Source organism: Lissotriton vulgaris, chromosome 4_1, assembly GCF_964263255.1.
Source record: "Lissotriton vulgaris chromosome 4_1, aLisVul1.2, whole genome shotgun sequence".
Classification (NCBI taxonomy): Eukaryota; Metazoa; Chordata; class Amphibia; order Caudata; family Salamandridae; genus Lissotriton; species Lissotriton vulgaris.
In genome coordinates, this window is record NC_141691.1 from 317,852,582 (window position 1) to 317,873,500 (window position 20,919).

A 20,919-nucleotide genomic window follows, 5' to 3' on the forward strand; every position below is an offset into this window, starting at 1 on the left:
ATTAGTTTTTGGTTTGTTCAACGTTGAAGGATACAGTGTTCCAAAATATTGTGCACCTTATCTTTGTTTCCTTGAAACTTGCTCTGCAACTTTCATAAAACAATGTCCCTTAACGGTGACAATAACGCGACCGGTGGAGCTGCAGGAACTGTAACTCATCCGGGCATAGACGTTACAGGTTTCCAAGAAACCGACCCGGATGCTATAATCATCCCGGAAAACTTAAGGTAAACCATTACTATAAAGCTTACAACAAATGGCCTATCACCAAGAGGTGGTAGGGTAATTTTTGTCATAGAGGCACATGAATAGCGACCGACAGAGGTAGTTTCTTCATGGATTTTCTTCCCTGAAGCAAATGCAGTATCACATGTGTTTCACTTCTACAAAATAGAGGATCATCCAACGGAATACACTCCTTTTGAGGTTGTTGAAATCCCACTAACATACCAAGAGTATGCGTTCTGGTTTAAAGCCACCGTACACCATCAAAATCACATTACCAGGCTCGGTCCACTAGGTAGACCAGGAGCAACATGGCCCGGTACTAGCCAGCTATACACCACATCCTGGCATTGAAGAAATGTCAGACGCTGAACTATTAGTTCAATTAAAACAACTAATTAAAATCCATAGACAATTAGTTCAATATGTCAATCAGACTCTAACAGTCCAACCTCCTATAAGGATTCCACAACATACCCCTCACCAGGGAAACACAAATAAAATCACACCAAAGACTATAAAATCAGTCATTGGTAAATTACCCGCAAAAAGGGAACAAATTCCATTCTGGATAGCTCAAAAAGTTACTCAAATCGAGGCAGTATTTGCCGATACTACGCCTCATGAGAAACACAGAATTTTAACAATCTGTTTACCACTGGGTATCGCCCCACACCTGGAGGACTCCGACACTTGAGGTACAGTCTTTGCTGCAATCTACACAAAAACACATGGTGTTCCATCTATGGCGGTTTTACCAGATGTCCTGAAACAGATTCAAAATGAATACGGGGCAGAGCCTGCTTTGAATCTGGGTATAAAATTACTGAAAGATTTCAAACAGGTCTCAGCTATAATATTAGCTAATATTAAAGGTGAGGACGCATCTGTGGCGATCCGCCAAAAAATAAGATAAATTGATGTAACTGAGCAACCATATGAACTGGCCCGAATAAATGAAAAATCCTATGAAGAACTAGGTAGAGATAGTTTGGGTGGGAACCCAGTCAAGCCTCAACTACTAGAAAGTCCTGAAAAGGTCTTTAATTAAAACACTCTCACTACTCCCAAAAAGAAGTGGGAGAGTACTAAACAAACTTCTAAAGAGAAGCGTTCTCAGTCCCAAGGAAGGTCTCCTCAAAAGGAACCATTTGAAAAGAGGTATAACCTCAGGAACAGGGATCATTTGAAAAAACTTGATAAATATCAGGATACTGATACACGTTCCTCTTGTACCTTTCAGACTTCCTCACAGAAATCGGAAAGAAGACTACGGTCATAACACAAGGAAGAACGCGTGAAGTCCAAAGACGATCAACACGTTCCAAAAAAAAGAAAACCCAATTCACCAAAAAGAAGGTAGCAGGTCTAAAAATCAGACATGTGGAGGATCTTGACACAACTCAAGAACGGAGAGGGGGCCCAGACAATGCTGGACAGCGCAGCATAAGTCACCATAGCTCACAAGATCTTGAAGGATCATCTGGAGAAAGTGGACTTGAATGAGTACATTCAAGTTGAAACAGCTGATACCAGGGTTAGTGTACCCCATAAGTTATATGAAGTAACGCTCCGGATGGAGGGGGACATAACTCGGAAAATAAGAGCACTTTTTTGGCAGAAGCTCTCTAAGGGTTATGACATTCTTCTAGCTGAAAATTATTTGCACAAATCTGAAAATCCTAGAAATGTTTATACTTTTAATCAATGAGAACATTGCCCAACGCCACCGAAGGGTAGCTCAAAAACATTCTATGATAAATTTCCATACTTCTCCGGTTTTAGTACCACAAATCCAGAAACATTTTATAGCAAATAGCACAGGTATGAAAAGTATGTTAACAAATACAAAGCAAATTTATTTGCAGCTTTTTATGCATAGCTGTCTGTGATACGGCGGACCCACATACCCGTCACACACCACGGTATTGCAGTCCTTCCCGTACGACAGGGAACCCGGCCAGAGCTTCCACAGTAGCAGCCCAACCCACCAAATGTCCAACCCTCTGTCCTCTGCTCCAGGACCCAATCCGGAACGGCGGAAACACGGAAGCACTACCTCCTGACCCCGGAAGTACCTCCCCCTCACGTGACCCGGACACTAGAAATACCGGACCCAGGAAACAGTCCGGCGTCGGATTGAGCTTGTGGCAGGAGACCCCGACTGGAGCGGTGAAGGAGAGGACGAGTGAAGAGGAAGAGGACTGGTCCGAAGATTGGTGGAGTCCACCGGAGGTTGCTGGGGAGCGGCCGCAACTCAACTTGGAGAGTTGCGGCGGAGCGGGTGAGTGATCCGGAACCCCTCCGATAGCACATTAGGTGCAGTGTAAATAACTCCTTTCTGTATAATTGAACTACCCTTTAGGCTCACGTCGTCACTCGGAGCACTGTATAAATATTGTAAAGCACTCCTCCACTTTGTAAAGAAACCCTCTAATCCTCACGTCCCACCACCTTACACCCCTACTGCTTCTCGATACCCAGCTTGTGTCCACCCCTACCCTGACCCTACCGTTCCCTCCTCACGTTCGTCTTCTTACCCCTCACAGTCCCCGGTGCTGGTAATAGGGGTTCGACGAGAGAAGTCCGGCAGGACTAACGGCTCCTTTCTTTTCTTTGTTTTCCTCCCGGTACCTCCGAGGACATCCCCAAGAGTAGAAGACCCGGAGAGCCCGCTGACAACGTTACCGGACCTGGACCCTTCTTCCACCCGAGGAGCTGTGCCTTTCATTTCTGGAACATTGACTCTTGCTAAGCACCCTGTTTTGAGCAAACATACGGAAATAAACCAAACATTGCCCACTATATACGGCCTCCGCGCTTGGTATTCCGGTCCGCCACACCCCCACGCACACACTGTCCTCGTTAGGTTTCGACTTTTGGAGTGACAACATAGAAACTAAAACTGTCTGGGGCTCAAATGACTGGCAGGTGCAGGGAATATAAGCTTTATTTTTACCCTGCATTATCCCTGAACAAATAATGTTTTTGAACGACACTGTGCAACAGACATCCTGTCTTGGCCTAGCCAAGATAAAAGATTTGAACAAACCGTCCATACCTACACCTACACCTGATAGTAAGGACACTACAGAAAGAGGGGTCGACATAAAAACAATTTTACTTAAAAACAGAACTGATCCTGATTGGAAAAAATGGTTAATCTGGCCCACAAACAAGAATAACTGCCAAGATAGATTCCTGAAGAAGACACAAGGGTTTACATTAACTAGGCCAGATCCAAGATATGTCCAGAGACAACATCCAGGGATAGTAACAACATAAACTGTAGGAAAATTGTGCCTTGAATGGCTACAAAAGTCCACACTTACAGAGGCTAAACACTTATCTTTACGTAAAGATTGCGTTAATTTAAGGGACTTCTTACAAGGTCCTGCGAAACGGCGTCATAAATGTTTTATATACGCAGGTATATACGCCATTTACAATGAAGCTTGGAAAGCCACACAAGCAGAGACTGCAGATTGAATACGAGAAATTGACCGTATTAATTTAGAGAAAGCTCTCTCTGTAGTTGACAATGGGTTAATGACTCAGTCATCCAGAATGTATTCTTTGGCCTGCATAGTATCCTCTGCCATAGACATAATGGAGCAGGACTTGCTCATGCTACAGCATGCAGTTACAATTACGTTCTATAATGCTTTTAGGCTGGACGTTGCAAAATCTTTGTTCTGGATATGTGCCATGGCGTTTAATCAACACCACTTCATTCTTTTCTGTATTTAACCTTGCAGATAACCAAATCACTTTGGCACAAAGAGGAGCAGACTAAACGGTGCTGAGCATTGAAAAACTGGAAAGATTACCATTAACTGTTTCAGAAAATCCAGCAACAGAATGGCTAATACACAAAATAATCACTCTGCCTGTCACAATTTTCAATTTTCAATATTGTTTGAAACATATACCAGCTGGCGTGTATGAAAGGTTGGGTAAAGAATACATTAAGTCAACCTGGGAATTAACATATACACACAGATGTTGGAGTGGGGGAAAAGAAGTATTTCTTAGTGGTAATCAATGGAAAAGCGCACTAAGCGGTACACTTTTATGTCAGGGTATTAATTTACATGGAGCCTGTGACGGTTCTTCGACCAACTTATCCTGCCACCTGCAAGGTTCTCCAGCTGCAGTGATAGATCCAATTTTTAGGCAGCTTTCTAACGGAAGCTATGTATTGTTGAATGATCACAGCTGCTGTGGCATGTTGCCAGGAACAGCCTATCTCGTAACTGTGTCAGCCACAGTCACTTGTTGTATGCAAGTATTGTTTCCTAATAATAAGACAGATGGGGAGTCGCCGTTATGGCCTTCACTGCACATCCCTTTTATACGAATTGATACTTTAAGCAGAATGAAAGCCATTCTTTTACAAAAAGAACTGTTCCACTGACCTCGTCTAAATAGACGTATGAACTACAAGTTGCAAGGTCCTCTGCATAGATACATGCCCTAATATCAACAAACTGCCCTGTACATTAGGTAGAAATGTTAGGTCGTATCTTAAACATGTCTGATACTGGTGGTATTGTACATGTATTTAAGACAGTTTTTTCAGGACTATCAGCACCTTTTGAAGCAGTCCTCGGCATATTTCCAAACTTCGTGCACTCTGTATTCGGCGGCTTGCCTCTAATTTTGGGACTCGTATCAGGAATACTATTTTTGTTCCTTTTGCTCACATATGGCAATTCCGGTAACCAGCGACACCCAGATTACCTCAGAGAACACTCTCCTGGCAATGAAGTGTCATGAGCGCATGATACAGATTCTGGGCCTGGCTCGTTTAAGAGACCTGAATACCACATGGTTAGTATCATTCCGACCAATCTGGCAATATTGCATCCTACCTGTTCTACGATGCCTGCTATGTGGAGAAGAATGCGTGTTGGACATCTATCTAACACTCCCATCAGCACTGCCAACGGATGTTGATACTTTGCTTGGTTCGGTAACGGCTCATGCATTGTGCTGTCCCCAGCAGCTACCAATCCTGATGACGGCATTCGTTGAGGTCTCACAGACCCAATCCCCTGGCGGTGAGATACGTGGATCGATAGGCACACAGGTACCATATCCATCTCCTTCGAACATTGCTAATGCAGCTAACGCTGACGGCGATGCTTCACATTTTTGTGCAATCAGTTTACTTAACAAAGTGGTCCAACTTTCACCTACTGTGGTAGACAAATTCTTTACCAGCGTAGAAGATTTGATGTTTTCTCCAAACAACGAGAATTACTTTTTGAAGTTAGCACACAGCGTTCTATGGGACTCTGTATTCGACCTTCACTTTTCAAAACAAAACTTCCAACTTTAGAACTCTATTTTTCTGCAATTTGACTTTTTCCAAAAATGATTTTTTTGGGGGCACAAAGTAATCTGCTTAAAGTAGAACTTTTATTAGAGAACAAGAATTCTTTGAAACACTTCCAAGAGACAATATTTGACCTTGTCCACAACCAAATAATTTTTATATTCTGTCATGGAATGGTCTCGACTTTTCTTTTGTATTCAAGAGCCATTTCATAAATGTACTTTCATGATTCATTCAGATAGTATTTCGAATATCCTACTGTATGCTTTGAATGAAAACATTGCTTTTAAAACGCGTACAGCACAAATGCTCATCTTTCGTGTACAACCATTTTCAAATGCATTTCATGTATTTTGGGTCGGGTTTTACACATCATGCTTTAGATATGTTTTAAATGCTTAGAAATTTTGTAATATCGAACATAATAAAGTGAAGTGGGTGTTGTATGGCGTTTTAGGATCCGAGCGAAATTTACCAATTCATGCCCTTATAAAGGTACAATTCACATTGCCCTTATATAGGCAAAGAAATCATAACCATATTTAGACATAAGCCCATGCAGTCCAAATACAGGCATGGCTACTTTCACTCGTTCCACAAAGCCACAACGATTTCTTGGAAAACTCGGCTTAAGCAGTCAGGGACATCCCCTTGCTTAAATATTGATTTGTCCAAGAATTCATGGAGTTTTCAAAGAACTACCATTCCCTTGGGGTTCTTTGATGACGTTATTATGCCCGACTTTACGCCAAACTAGACACCTTCAAGGTATAAATATGCCGACACTTGCCCTAGCAAACTCACGGTGGTTCGGAGCAACTCAAACTATCTACTTGCCCGACGCAGCTCGCTACAGCAAGTGCAGAAGGAAGCCGACCCTCCTGCTGACGCACTGATCGAGAAGCTGTCCTTTCTCTCACTGAGAATCCAGCTCCAGTGTTTCCAATCTCCCCTCGTGGGGTGTTGGGAAATAGAGTCCGAGACAGAGATACCAGACCTCCTTCATTCTAAAACCAAGGTACGGAGCTGATTAGCCCCTTAGAGAAATCTTGGATAGATTCTTGGCAAAGAAACTAAACCTATGCTACACCACACTTACTTCTTCCCATGTACTAGACTTAGGTTAGGTACATTGGGGTAGGCGTATTTTAGAAGCACCAGTTGAGGACTTTTAGCCTTTGTTATTTATGTATGTATTAATCTATGGTTTAAGAAACCATACAATGCTTTTACAGTATTATTTTATAATACTCTTCCTGCTGTACGCATTATACTTTGCCACCAGTATTACGGTTGTAGCAGTTCACTTTACTTGCATGAGAAAGAAGACTGTTCAATAAATCCTTTTATTGAAAACGCCTGTCTCTCTATTTCTCTGCACCTCTGATGAAAAGAAGCATGCACGATTGACTAAGTAAAAGTTCTATCTATTGTTTCCACGACTCTGAAGATACATTTATTCTGGGGGGAAACAAAGTTGTCATGTTTATGCGGTTCACAGAAACTAATCCCTTCTTGGGAATTCGAGAACGTTTTTAGTGACCTCTGAGCTAGCTGGCATTCATAATTAAGTCTAATATATTCGATAGAGACCCAGTGGACACAAGTCCTATGTCAAATCTATAGGATATATTATTCCAATGCGCAGAGCCTATTGAGAATATAGGAACTACACTACAGAACAACCATCAAGGCGGATCCTGCCAATGCATTATAACTTTGCAGGACTGCTCCATCAAAAGCTCTATGGCAAAGTTACAATTAATTTTTATTTTTAAAAAGAAAGTCCCCCAAAAAACTAATGCACACTCCCAGGGTGTGTGGGGCATTGAGCACTTTTCAGTGCCTCGTGCCTCAGCATTATGCAATTCTGGGGAAATAACATAACCTCTGTGTGCTTAAAATGTGAAATATGTTGTGTGAATTGCATTTGTGCAATCCGAATTCGATGCACACAATCTTGTAGACCATCTCTCATTTTCCAAAATAATGTACAGTGCTCCGTTGCTTCCTAACTAGTTGGTGCTATAAAAATACCAATACATACATACATTATGAAGTCTTTGTAGCTTATCTTATAAATCCACTGCCCCATTTACCTCAGTCTAAGGTCTTTAGACAGTATCATGTTTATATGGAGTTAAATGTGCTGTGTTTGTTTTGGTTATCCTTTATCATGTCATTTGTGGTCACGGTTTGCCACCTACCTAAGTTAGTACATTGGTATGTTACTGATGAACATATGAAAAAACAAATATCCTACATATTCGTGAAGAAAACATCATTCTACCCAACATTTCACCCAGGAGGCATCTCATAGAATTTCACAGCTTCCTTCATTTTTCAGTTGTAACTATTTCAGGACATTATATACTTTGAAGTCGCTTACTTGCCTCTTATAGTTACACATGTATTGCATCATGCAGCAGCTGGAGAATGAACTGGACTTTCTTTTAATGACACTGTTAGTCCATATTTGCTAACACTGTACCTTCATCAATAGTTTTCATCATCTCCTAATGAGATAGGATACAGAGGTGACCTGTCTTAGAACTGCAAATTTGTCTTGTGTGAATTAATTTAATTTCTGAGCTTTGACTTACAACTTACATGTTTGCAATTGCTTCACAAAGATTCCTTAAAGGATTTTACAGGTACTGGAAAAAATGAACAATCAACTCATGACACCTGGAGCAGAACCGGCTACTCAACGCCTCCCAATCCAGTTTCTGCAGTAATCACAACACAGAAAGTACCCTGATCACAGATACAAATGGCATCGTAACACTCCGTGACCTCTCGTCAGCCTTCAACACCACACGCTGATCGAAACACTCCACCATATTGGCATCTGGGGGGACGTGTTCAGATGGATCACCTCGTTTGTCACTGGAAGAACCCGGAGGAACCACCTCCCACCTTTCACCTCCCAACCCCAGGACTCTTCAACTTATATATGACCCCACTGGTCAATATTGTCAGATCCCACGGTCTCAACATAATTTCCTACAGACGCCCCCCAACTCATTCTCTCACTCACAGACAAACCCACCAATACCACCAGAACCAACTTCACAGACGCATGACAAACATCGCCAACTGAATGAAGAACAACTGCCTGCAGCTGAACACAGACAAGACGGACGTACTGATCTTTGGCAACAGCAGCAACACATGGAATGACTCCTGGTGGCCATCAGACCTAGTACCTGCACCCACTCCCTCAGACCACGCCACAATCCTTAGAATCATCATTAACATCAAGCTCACCATGATATCACAGATCAACTGCGTCTCCTCCAACTGCTTCTTCACTTCACGTAAGATGTTCAGGTGGCTATCCCCACACACGAGACACACCATAACACAGGTCCTCATCACTGGCCAACTGGACTCGCTCTGGATCGGACGCTCCCCCTCAGCTCCCCGACCTCACGCTGCATTCATCTGCTGATCGCACCTTTGGAAGCAGCCTGCAATATCACGCCACGCATTAGAAATCCAGTGGTATCGTTTTGGCATTTGTCATTGTGCTTGAATTGTGCTTTTGTGACTGGTATTAGATCTACATCTCGTCGCCTGCATATTACAATATATAGCGCTACCATAGTGCCGCTTGCATTGTTGTTCGGAGAAGCGCGACATTGCTGAGTCTTAGAAGTGCCTGGTGAGACTTTAGCTGCACTCGGTATCACAGTTGTTTTGCTGCCCCTGCCTCGCCTCCCCTTTGACCTCCATTTTGTTTTGCTGCCTCTTCCCTGGCCCGCCCCTCCTCCCCGCTAACGCCTCCCAGCTGCTCACCCTCCCACGCTCCGCCCCCTCCACTATCCATTTAAGGTTGATGACCCAACGTGCAGCGTCCACGCGCTACGGCCGCGCCGAAGGTGCGCCAAAGGTAAGCCCGTCTACGCCCGTCCACGCTGAGACCGCGCCCAGCGCCAGACCCCCTGGTTCCCGTAAGGCCCCGCCCACCCGCATTACATACAATTCCTTCTCCCTCCTTGCACTTAACCCCGGCCGACTCCCCAACTGCGCCCAAGCCGCACCCGGACACACCCATGGACCCTTCACATGCAACCCCTGCAAGTTTGACGGCACAAAAACCAATTCCTCATCCACTAACACCAAACATAGATCTGACGCCAACTACCTAAAATGCATTACTCAACACCCGATCGGTCCACAGCCACGCCATCAACCTTTGGAATCTACTAGACACCATCTCTCCTGACGTCGCCTTCCTAACTGAGACTTGGATGAACGCCTCTTCAGCCCCAGACAACGCCATAGCCATCCCGGAAGGCTACAAGATCATCCGAAAAGATTGCACCAACCAAACAGGAGGAGGCATCGCCATCGTCCATAAGAACTCCTTCCGCATCACAACCAGCTCGGACGTCAACCTCTCTAGCGCCGAACACCTTCACTTCCAGATCCACACCGACCCCAAGACCACACTCAGAGGTACCCTCCTCTACAGGCCACCAGGACCCCGTGCACAATTCACTGAAGACATCACTGATTTTATCACCCAACACGCCCTCTCCTCCGAGGGCTACATTCTATTGGGAGACTTCAATTTTCACCTGGAAAAGAGCAACGACAACAACACCACCACCCTTCTGGACAATCTCGCCAACCTCGGACTCAAACAACTTGTTTATACCCCCACACACCACGCATGACACACCCTCGACCCTATCTTCACCTCTAACAAACATATTTCCTTCAGTCACACCACAGTTCTCCAATGGACGGACCACAGCTGCATTCACTTTGTTTACAATAAGACCATAACCCACAACCACCCTCAACCTACTCTGAGAAGAAACTGGAACAAAATCACCATTGACCAGATCTCCACATCGCTTCTTCATAACCCCCCTGCCCACTCATCGAACCCCAACCAAGCAGCCATTAACCTCACTCAATGGCTAACCAACACCGCCGACAACCTAGCACCTTTGAAAAAACGTCAAATCAAACTAGGCAGCAAAAACGCCCCCTGGTTCAACGAGGATCTTAAGAAATCCAAGAAACTCTGTTGCTCCCTTGAGAAGGCCTGGAAAAAAGACCCTAACACCAACACCAGGGACGCCTTCAAAAACGCCACCCGCATACACCACCAATTGATCCGGACTGCCAAGAAAACCGCATTCAAAGACCGACTAGACAAAAACACCCACAACAGCAAGGAATTATTCAACATTGTCAAAGAGTTTACCAACCCCACTGCCAACTCCAACGACATCACCCCCTCTCAAACCCTTTGCGACTCCCTAGCTTCGTTCTTCCACTACAAAATCGCTGACATCCACAACAGCTTTGGCAATCAACCCGAAGACCAACCCACCCAACCCTCAGCCGCACCTTCACCCCCCTTGAACATCCTCAATGACTGGAACCCAATCTCCATTGAAGACACCATCCGCCTGATGAACTCCATCCACTCAGGATCCCCCACAGACCCATGCCCTCACCACATCTTCAACAAAGCAGACTCCATCATAGCACCACACCTCCGAGACGTCATCAACTGCTCCCTCAACTCCGGCACCTTCCCAGAAAGCTGGAAACACGCCGAACTCAGCGCCCTTCTGAAAAAACCCACAGCTGACCCCTCCGAACTCAAAAACAACCGCCCCATCTCGCTCCTTCCATTCCCGGCCAAAGTCATCGAGAAAGCTGTCAACAACCAACTCGCCGCCTTCCTCGAAGCCAACAAATCCCTCGACTCCTCACAGTCCGGCTTCCGAGCCAAACACAGTACTGAGACCACACTCATCGCAGCAACAGACGACATCCGAACTCTACTGGACAATGGAGACACAGTCGCCCTCATTCTCCTCGACCTCTCCGCAGCCTTCGACACAGTCTGTCATAACACCCTGTTACAACGACTCAGAAACATCGGAATCCAAGGAATAGCAATGGAATGGATCACCTCATTCCTTGCCGGAAGAACTCAGAGAGTACGCCTCCCACCATTCAAGTCAGAGGCCACTGAAGTCATCTGCGGCGTGCCACAAGGATCTTCACTCAGCCCCACCCTCTTCAACGTATACATGAGCCCCCTCGCGACCATCGCACGCCAACACAACCTCAACATCATCTCCTACGCCGATGACACTCAACTGATCCTCTCACTCACCAAAGACCCAAACACCGCCAAAACCAACCTTCATGAAGGAATGAAAGAGGTAGCCGAATGGATGAAGCATAGCCGTCTGAAACTGAATTCAGACAAAACAGAAGTCCTTATCTTAGGCACCTCCCCCTCCGCTTGGGACGACTCTTGGTGGCCAGAAGCCCTTGGAAAAGCACCCATCCAGACAGATCACGCACAGAACCTAGGCGTCATCCTGGATTCCTCACTCTCGATGACCAGACAAGTCAACGCCGTCTCTTCATCTTGCTTCAACATTCTTCGCATGCTCAAAAAAACATTTCGCTGGATCCCCACCTAAACTAGAAAAACGGTCACCCACGCACTGGTCACAAGCCGCCTGGACTACGGAAACACCCTTTACGCCGGTACCACCGCAAAACTTCAGAAAAAACTCCAACGCATCCAGAACGCATCAGCCAGACTCATACTAGAAATCCCGCGCAAAGAACACATTTCTGCTCACCTGAAAGACCTCCACTGGCTCCCCGTCAATAAGAGGATACCTTTTCGCCTCCTCACCCACGCACACAAAGCTCTCTACGAACTTGGACCCGATTGCCTCAATACACGTCTTTCCTTCTACACCCCCTCCCGCTAGCTGCGCTCTTCCGACCAAGCCCTCGCCGTTGTTCCCCGCGTCAACAAAACCACCATGGGAGGAAGATCATTCTCCTACCTAGCGGCCAAAACCTGGAACTCACTTCCCTTGCACCTTCGCCTCACTCAAAACCACCTAGCATTCAGAAAGCAACTTAAAACCTGGATATTCGAGAAGTAATTCCCCCCCCCTCCTCAAGCGCCTTGAGACCCTCTGGGTATGTAGCGCGCTATATAAATTTCTTGACTTGACTTGACTTGACTTGACTTGACTTGACTACAGCAACACACTCCATGTAGGAATCACCACACACCTCCTACAGAGACTTCAGACCATTTAGAACGCCATAGCCAGACTCATCCTCAGCCTTCCCCGAAGAACCCACATCCCATCCCACCTCAGGCAACTCAACTGGCTTCCCGTACAGAGAGATGCCAATTCAAGTTGCCAACCCACGCACACTAGGCTCTACACAACCAGAGACCCGCATACATTAACCACAGCCTGAGCTTCCACCAACTTTCGAGAAGTCTATTCTCTGCATCCCTTTCACTTGCCCATACTGCCTGCAACTACCGAAGCAGGAGTGGAGGATGCTCCTTCTCCCACATCGCAGCAAAAACCTGGAACACCCTCTCCACACTCCTCAGTCACATCACTTCACTTCCAGAATTACGAATGGCCCTCAAGACCTGGCTGCTTGACCAAGACTTCTGTGCCTGCATGCGCCTGTATAATCTATCAGGTGATTAGTCATGCTTTATGAATACTGATTATTAAAGGTACAAAAATAAACAATTTTACATCTTTTGATAATGGCCAAATTCCAATTCAATGAGAGTCAAAGTGCTTCATATTCTGAGATTTCCACGTCAAACAATATCGACAAAATATGATGACTCAGCACAGGGTTAAATATTCTATAAGCATAAAGGAAATATTCCACTGTAAACAAGAGAATTCCCTCTCTCTCACAATTGCAAACATTCTTTATGCTTTCATTTGTATGTTTTTAATCCTGAATGTTCCTTATTGCCAGTCAAATTGCTCAGGAATATGCAAACACTGATTCCAAATGAAAGTTCTTGAAATGTACAAACCACTTCATCAGAAATGTTGAAATGAATGCAAAAAAAGAGATTTAAACAGGAGCAAATTGGTATAATAATGCTTAACTGAGTAGTATCGTTAGTTCAGTGTGTGCAAAGTACATATATAATCAATTTTGATTTCACCTCTCATACTAAAGTGGATTAATCTTTAGGGTAACTGCCAACAAAGAGGAATAAACTCCAATCAACAATCGTTTGCACCACACTAGCACTCCAGCAGGTCGTGTCTGGTGCAGCACACTCCACTGACTCTTGAGGCTCTGATGGCTTTGAAGCACATATGGAATCATATCTAGCATATCTAGCATTAGCAAGCAGGGTCATGGACTGGGTAGGTGGCACCTTTGGATGAGACTCCCTGGGTTGAGAAATAGGTGAACCGATTGGGAACAACTTGGAAGCATGACACAATTAAACCACCTTAATAATTTTTACTCCTGTATATCCCATTCTTTCCTTTGTTCATTTTCTATTCCATACAGAGATATATGCTTTATTACCACAGGGTGTGGTCGGAAAAGCCTCATTGTTTCCTCACTTTTTGTTATGCTCTGAAATGTTCCCATAAAACTGTAGCATTTGAAAACGAAATCGATTTGTAACTTCAGCACTTTAGAAAAGTAATAACATCATCTGCATAAAGTGTGTGTTTAATCTGCACCAGGTGAAACTCCCTGCATTTCTAAGTTCTGCGTAGTCGAAAGATCCAGAAGAAAAGGTAATAATTGACACCCATGTTGGGTTTCACTGTTCCCAATTGAAGCTGATCCCACCAACTTTTTCACAACAGTAGCCTTTTATTTGAATACTGATTACATTTTAATTTTACCTGCAATCATTTCAGATAGTAAAAGAGTACAACACACATCATGCAAAAGAAATTTTAGACCAGTGAATATTGTTAAAAATCCATTGTTCTGGCACCGGGGAATGAAATCGGGACATGGAACCTCATATTGCTCCATGTCTTCAAGATTATAATCAAACATTAACCAGTTCACGCTGGCCCTCTATCCATCAATATCACAGTGGCCCATACGTGGGAGGTGCAGCAGGCCTGAGGCAGGCTGTGCTGACGCACATAGAAAACTATCTCAGGAGCATAACTCCAAAGCCATATTCTTTCAATCAATATTCAACAAATGGCCGTAGTCGAATGCTGATTCAGCATCAAAGATTTTTGCTACGAAAGCCTCCTTTTGAACCTTGCACACACTTAAGTTAATAAGTACTTGTATATTATCAATGCCATATTTTCTGGAATTTACTACCTTCTTTGTTCTAGAGGGGATGCATATACTTTTAGAAGAAGCTTTAAATCAATATTCAAGAGCAATTTAAATGTTTAACTAGGGGCGAGAATGTGTCCTGACGGGGCGAGAATGTGTCCTAACGGGTAGGGCAGTCGACGTGGAGTTGGGGAACCGGGTTCGAGTCTCAGCAGGGACGCTCAACATTCTGTAATTCTGGGCAAATCACGTAATCTCCCCGTGCCTAACAAAAATGAATGTGTCCATCTGTAATGTAACTGGTGCTCATGTAAAGCCCTCTGATACCTTGGGGGTCTAGTTCGTGCTATATAAAACTCCACACACAAAAAAAACTTGCACCCTTCTTCGGCATGATTTCCATCTATGACCCTTTCATACTCCCTTGAAGTTGTATTCCCCTTACTGGCTAGGCAAACATATTACCTAAAAATAGTAAGCTATCACCTGGTTTTGTCTGATAAAATTGCACGGTAAACTCTTCCAACCCCAATCACTTTGTCAGTGATCTTGCCAAGATCTATAGGAGCAAGAAATATTCTTCATTCTTCCTAAAATAATGTGTGACATTGAGCTTTTTAATTAACTTTCGATGCCTCCCTTGAGACCATATCACAATTATGTCACACTACTGTCTCAGATGCTTTCCAACCATGACTCCATTCCAGTGGCGGTAGGTGAATTTTGACAGTGGTAGGACTGAGCTTGGCCTTTGGGGGTGGGCACGTTATGGGGGAACAGCACTTTTTGGGCTGCCAATCAACATTTTCAGTGGAAATCTAATAAAATGATGTCGTTTTAACTGCACCACAGTTGTGGCTCTATTCTACTGCCCATACGATAGCAAGGTTCAATGTTTCTAGGCGTCATTAGGCCCCATGACATTCATAGCTAAAAACGTATTCACCATAATCAAGGGGACCACCTCTCACATAAAATCTGCTTATTTCCCTGTATGTTACAACATATGTGGACTCTCCCTGTTTTTATCTTTGCACTGAAGTGTTCATTGAAATGAGAGTTTTTAAATATGAACCATTAGTGCACTAACTAAAAGGCAAGGCAGTTGCTATGTAGATCCTGCAAGTGGCTCACATTACTATAGAGCAAGATCTGAGTAGTATTAACAATACCTTTGGGTGAACATCCTTTGATTACCTCCAGGTTTAACTTTTACCAGGTCCCCTTCAGCTATTTTGGTAGAGAGGGCTTTACCCCGAATGTCGCCTCCCACCTTGTTCTTTTTCTCATGTAGCCAAGTAGGAATGAGTTTCGTGCCTGGCACCCTCCCCCTCATGAGTTCAAAAGGTGTTACAGACATGTTGCTATGAACAGTTGTGCGGTATGCCCACAGCATTTCTTTAATTTCCTTCTGCACAGGGTGTCCTGACGCTAAGGCGAGCTGCATAGTGCCCTTAACCAGCCTGTTTATTCGCTCACAAAGTCCATTCCCTTGTGGGTTGTAAAGCGATGTACGCAAATGCTTTACTCCCAGAAAAATAAAGTAATCCTCCATAATGGCAGAGGTAAGCTGCGTGCCATTATCCGTTAACATCATTGAGGGAATACCCTCACGCCGAAATATCTCATCAAGGGCCCTGACAGTGGACTCAGCAGTAATGCTTTTCATGAAAGCAACCTCAACCCACCTTGAAGAAGAATCCACCAATACCAAGGCGAACTTCTCAGCATCAGTCAAGTCATGAAAGGGGCCTATAAAGTCAATGCAGACTTTCTGCCATACACCATCGTCTGTGATAATTTTCCCCATGTCACCTTTGCCCGCACAAACCTGCAACCTCTTTTCAGACTCCTTGCAGGGCTGGCATTGCTCAACCCAACTCCTCACCTGTGCATCTACCCCCGGCCACCAGAAATCAGCTTTGACCCGTTTGCCAGTAAGAGTTTGGCCTAGATGGCCTTCATGCGCCAGGGCAATGATACGGGGTCTGAGGGATACCGGAGGTATGTATTTCTCACCCCTCACAAGGATATGCTCCCCTTGTAAAGAAATCTCATCTTGTAACTGGACATAAGGCCTAAGAGCAGGTGAGACTGTACTTTGCCTTGACACCCCTTCTTTGCACATCTTGGATAGGCCAACCATAACAGGATCTTTCCCCATTTCCTCAATCCATTCCCTCCTAGATATAGAGCTGGGTAAGTCGCTTTCTAAGTCATCCAAGAACGCGACCACACTTTCGGTCACCAACTCCTCAGGCGACACTTTAGTGTCAGGTAATCTAGATAGGCAGTCGGCTACACTGTTGCACCAACCAGGCAAGTATTCCACACTATATGTAAACTCCTGCACACTGACAGCAAGCCTCGCTAACCTCCCAGAGCAGTTCCTAATCCCCCCAGGGGCTAAAACCTTCAACAGGGGCTTATGGTCTGTTCTGAGTGTGAAGGTGATTCCCCACAAATACACCCTGAAATACCGAGTTGCCCACGCAGCCGCCAGTGCTTCACGCTCTATGACCGAGTAATTCCTTTCAGTCTCAGTCAGAGAACGCGACGCAAAAGCAATGGTGTTCAGTTTGCCACCCCCTTTTTGTGTTAGAACGGCACCAATCCCAACAGAACTGGCGTCAACAGTAAGAATGGTGTGATATGACTGCACGAAACTTGAAAGAATGTTAGCATCCAATATGTTCTGCTTGATCAATAGAAAGGCATTCCTCTGATCTGTACCCCAAGTAAAACCTTTCCCTTTTCGCAAGATAATTCGCAAGGGTTCAACCTTTTCTGCAAAGTTCTTTACGAATTTCGCATAGTACTCAACCATGCCCATAAAAGACCTTAGTTTGTCTTTGTCATCAGGTTCAGACACATTACATATAGCACTTACTGGGTCTTTTTTGGGTTGTATGCCACGGCCAGATACGTGGTACCCCAGGTAGTCTACTTCCTCCACAGCAAACACACATTTTCCTCTGCGCAATGTTAATCCTGCCCTTGAGAGAGCAGAGAGAACTTTGTCCAGGATAACATCATGGTCACCAACATCCAAACCATGAATCAGGATGTCATCCTGGAAAAATACTACCCTTCGAATGTCTTTGAGTACGTCTGTAATGATCCTTTGGAAAGCGCTTGCTGCAGAGCAGAGACCAAAAGGAAGTCTTTTGAATTGGTAGGTTCCTTCCGGAGTGATGAACGATGTGAACTGCTTTGAATCCGGATGGAGCTTAACCTGGTGGTATGCGCTGCGAAGGTCCAATTTTGAAAAGATTTTGCCTCCTCCCAAACTCAGGACAATCTCATTAATGTTTGGAAGCGGAAAGTTATCCATTATCACGGCTTTGTTAAGGCTCCGCATGTCCACACAGAAGCGCAAGGATTTGTCCGGTTTCTGTGTGATAACCACAGGACTCAACCACTGTGTGGCCTCCACAGGCTCAATTATGTCATCCTCCAATAATTGCTTGATAACCTTTCTGACCTCATCTCTTGCAGATAGGGGTATCTTCCTAGCAGTATGTTTCACAGGTGCTACACTTTTTTTTGTTTTGATAACATGTTGGTAACCAACGGCCTCCCCCAACTTCTCACTGAAAATGCTTTCATGCTTTTTAAGAATAACCACTAAGTTCTCCTGTACTATATTGCATGCTGCACTCTCAACCTCCACACACATAACAGGTGGATCAGCTCTCGGGTTCACCCTTATGTTGAGCTCGTATTGGTGTAGCCATCCTAAAATAGCAGGGCCATGTGGGGACACATAAACTTTCCCCTGGGTGACTCTCCCTTTGAACTTAATATTGGCCTCAAAGTATCCAAGGACACCAATGCTCACACCTTGGTAACCCCTTAGTGTAATGTCAGATTTCACTAAAATAGAACCAGTGCAAGCTGAATTATACAATTTCTTAGGGATGATTGTGTAAAGCGACCCTGTATCCACCATTAAATTAACAACAATACCATTCAATTCGAAATCTGCTCTAGGCCGAGATAGGACAACATCCTCAGTTGACTTTAAGCTGCCAGCAGACGTAATCATCATTACTTCCGCCTCATCATCAGTAATTTCGCTCTCAACCATGGCAACCTTTCTTGAGCCAATAGTTCTACACATCCGCGCATAATGCCCTTTCTTCCCGCATTTTAAACAATCCCTGGACAAAGCCGTACAATTCTTGCAATCAGCTAAATGAAAAGGACTTCCACACCTATTACAAGACCGTGTAGTCGGTCTAAACTTGCTTGTACCACTTTTATTAAAAGAGGTTGTGGGTTTCCCCCCCTTATTCGTCTGTTTCCCTTGTATTAAACCAATGCTCTCTGAAGCATCTGCCTGTAAACTCGCAACCTCCTGACAACTATTGTGTCCCAGTTGTATTCTTTTAAGCTCCTTCATACACCTATCGCTTTCTTCAGCGACTTTAGCAATGGTAATTGCCTCAGTAAGGGTGGGGTTTTTAGCTGCCCACAACTTTTCCTGTGTTTTTTTACTAAAACATTGCACAATTAACTGATCTCGAATCATCTCATCTTGTATGTTCCCAAACTGACATTTCATAGAGAGTTCCCTTAGCCTAGAGACAAATTCATCTATTGTTTCATTTTCCTTTTGAGGAGCAGTATAGAATTTGTGTCTGCGCATCACAACATTTTCTTGCTTAGCAAATCTAGTGTAAAGTCTAAACAGAGCATCTTTGTAAACATCATCAATGTCAAGAGGCGGACTTGGCAAATATTTAAATACTCTTTGTCCCTCTTTACCTAGGGCACCCAGAAGCAACGCTTTCTTCCTGATGGCAGAAAACTTTGTACCATCCAAGGCTATGATATAATTTTCAAACGCCTCACACCAGTCATCCCATTCCATTGAGGGTTCACCAGGGGCACTAAGAAAAGGGACAGGTGCTTGAATAGCATTACTCACATTCATAGTGAATACCCAAAAGTGATGCGCAAAACACAAAAGAGGAAAAGTTAAGCAGGATAAAATTTTGCACACTCAGTAAATTTCACAATGTCCCAATTTAAAGTGTTAAAATATTGCACACTCAGTAAATTTCACAATGTCCCAATTTAAAGTGTGTGTGTCACTGACGCTTAAGTTGAAAGAAGCTGAGTAACACACTGTGACGAGGTCGATTTTAGAGTGTGTGTGTCACTGTAAATTTGCCTTCCTCCAAGACGGTCGTCTTTATTGACAAACGTTTTGTGGCTGCGTGACACACAGAAGCGAGTTTGCTTGTAAGTGAGTGTGTCACTGTAGGCAGAATTGCGCTGAAATCTGCTCGAAATGCTTTTCCTTAAGGTGTGCGTTTCCCCTTTAAATCGTTCCTCCCTCCGAGCAGTGGGGCTCACTTGTGCTGCCTTTCCTTTAAGCAAAGTCTTCCCCTTTAAGCAACGACTTCCCCTTTAATACAGGAGGCACCAAGGGGCGCTGTCGCCTGCGTAGACCGGCTGAGGAGGAAGAGTTAACACTCCGTCAGGCTTGGGGCGAAGACAGTTTTAAAAGCGGTTCCCTTCACGGTGAGCGATTTTCTGACATACCTTCAAGAGAGGCTTACGTTATGCTTCAGAGGCTTCCTCTTGTCAGTGAAAATCTCCTCTGGTCGGGTTTCCTTTCTCGCGTCGTCTTTTCTTTCAAACTTTGTTTTTCTTCCTCGGATCACCCTCCGCCTCCGGCCGTCGTCAAAGTCGCCAAAATGTTATAAATAGCAGTAGGAGGCGGCACACCAGAGTCGTGTCAGGCAGGGTCGTTTATTTAGATACGACGTAGAAAACCCAACCATCGTGGACGGAACCAAACGGGCAACTGTCGACCGTTGGACCGAACACGAGACATGTCACCAAGTCAGCAGCGCGAGCACAGCGCGCGACAATGACAGTGACGCAGGGCACAGGGCGAATACAACAATTAACAATACCTTTGGGTCGCAATTAGTAGCTGATGTGTACAAAGTGAAACTTGAAAATATGGATAAATCAGGGCTCCCGCATATAAATTATGCGATCTTAAACAAACATGATGTCTCACCAAATCTCTGTTCCTTCATTTTCACGTTTGCAAGCACTTGCAATCAAATATGTGCTTTAAGCATACCACGTGTATAAAAAACATTAGGGCTGCCTTCAGGTTACGGTCAGGTCGCAGTCGTCTTATAAACACTACCAATGCACAAAGAGGTCAAAAACAAAGCCTTAATACAAGGAAATATTAATTGACTCTCAAATTCTGGATG

General features: G+C 44.5%; 1 protein-coding gene across 2 annotated transcripts in view; it reads right to left on the minus strand.

Moving 5' to 3' along the window:
* ADGRG4 (adhesion G protein-coupled receptor G4) overlaps positions 1–20,919 on the minus strand; it is a 1,454,718-nt gene that overhangs the window by 1,318,114 nt on the left and 115,685 nt on the right. The gene's annotated exons all lie outside the window — the stretch shown is intronic.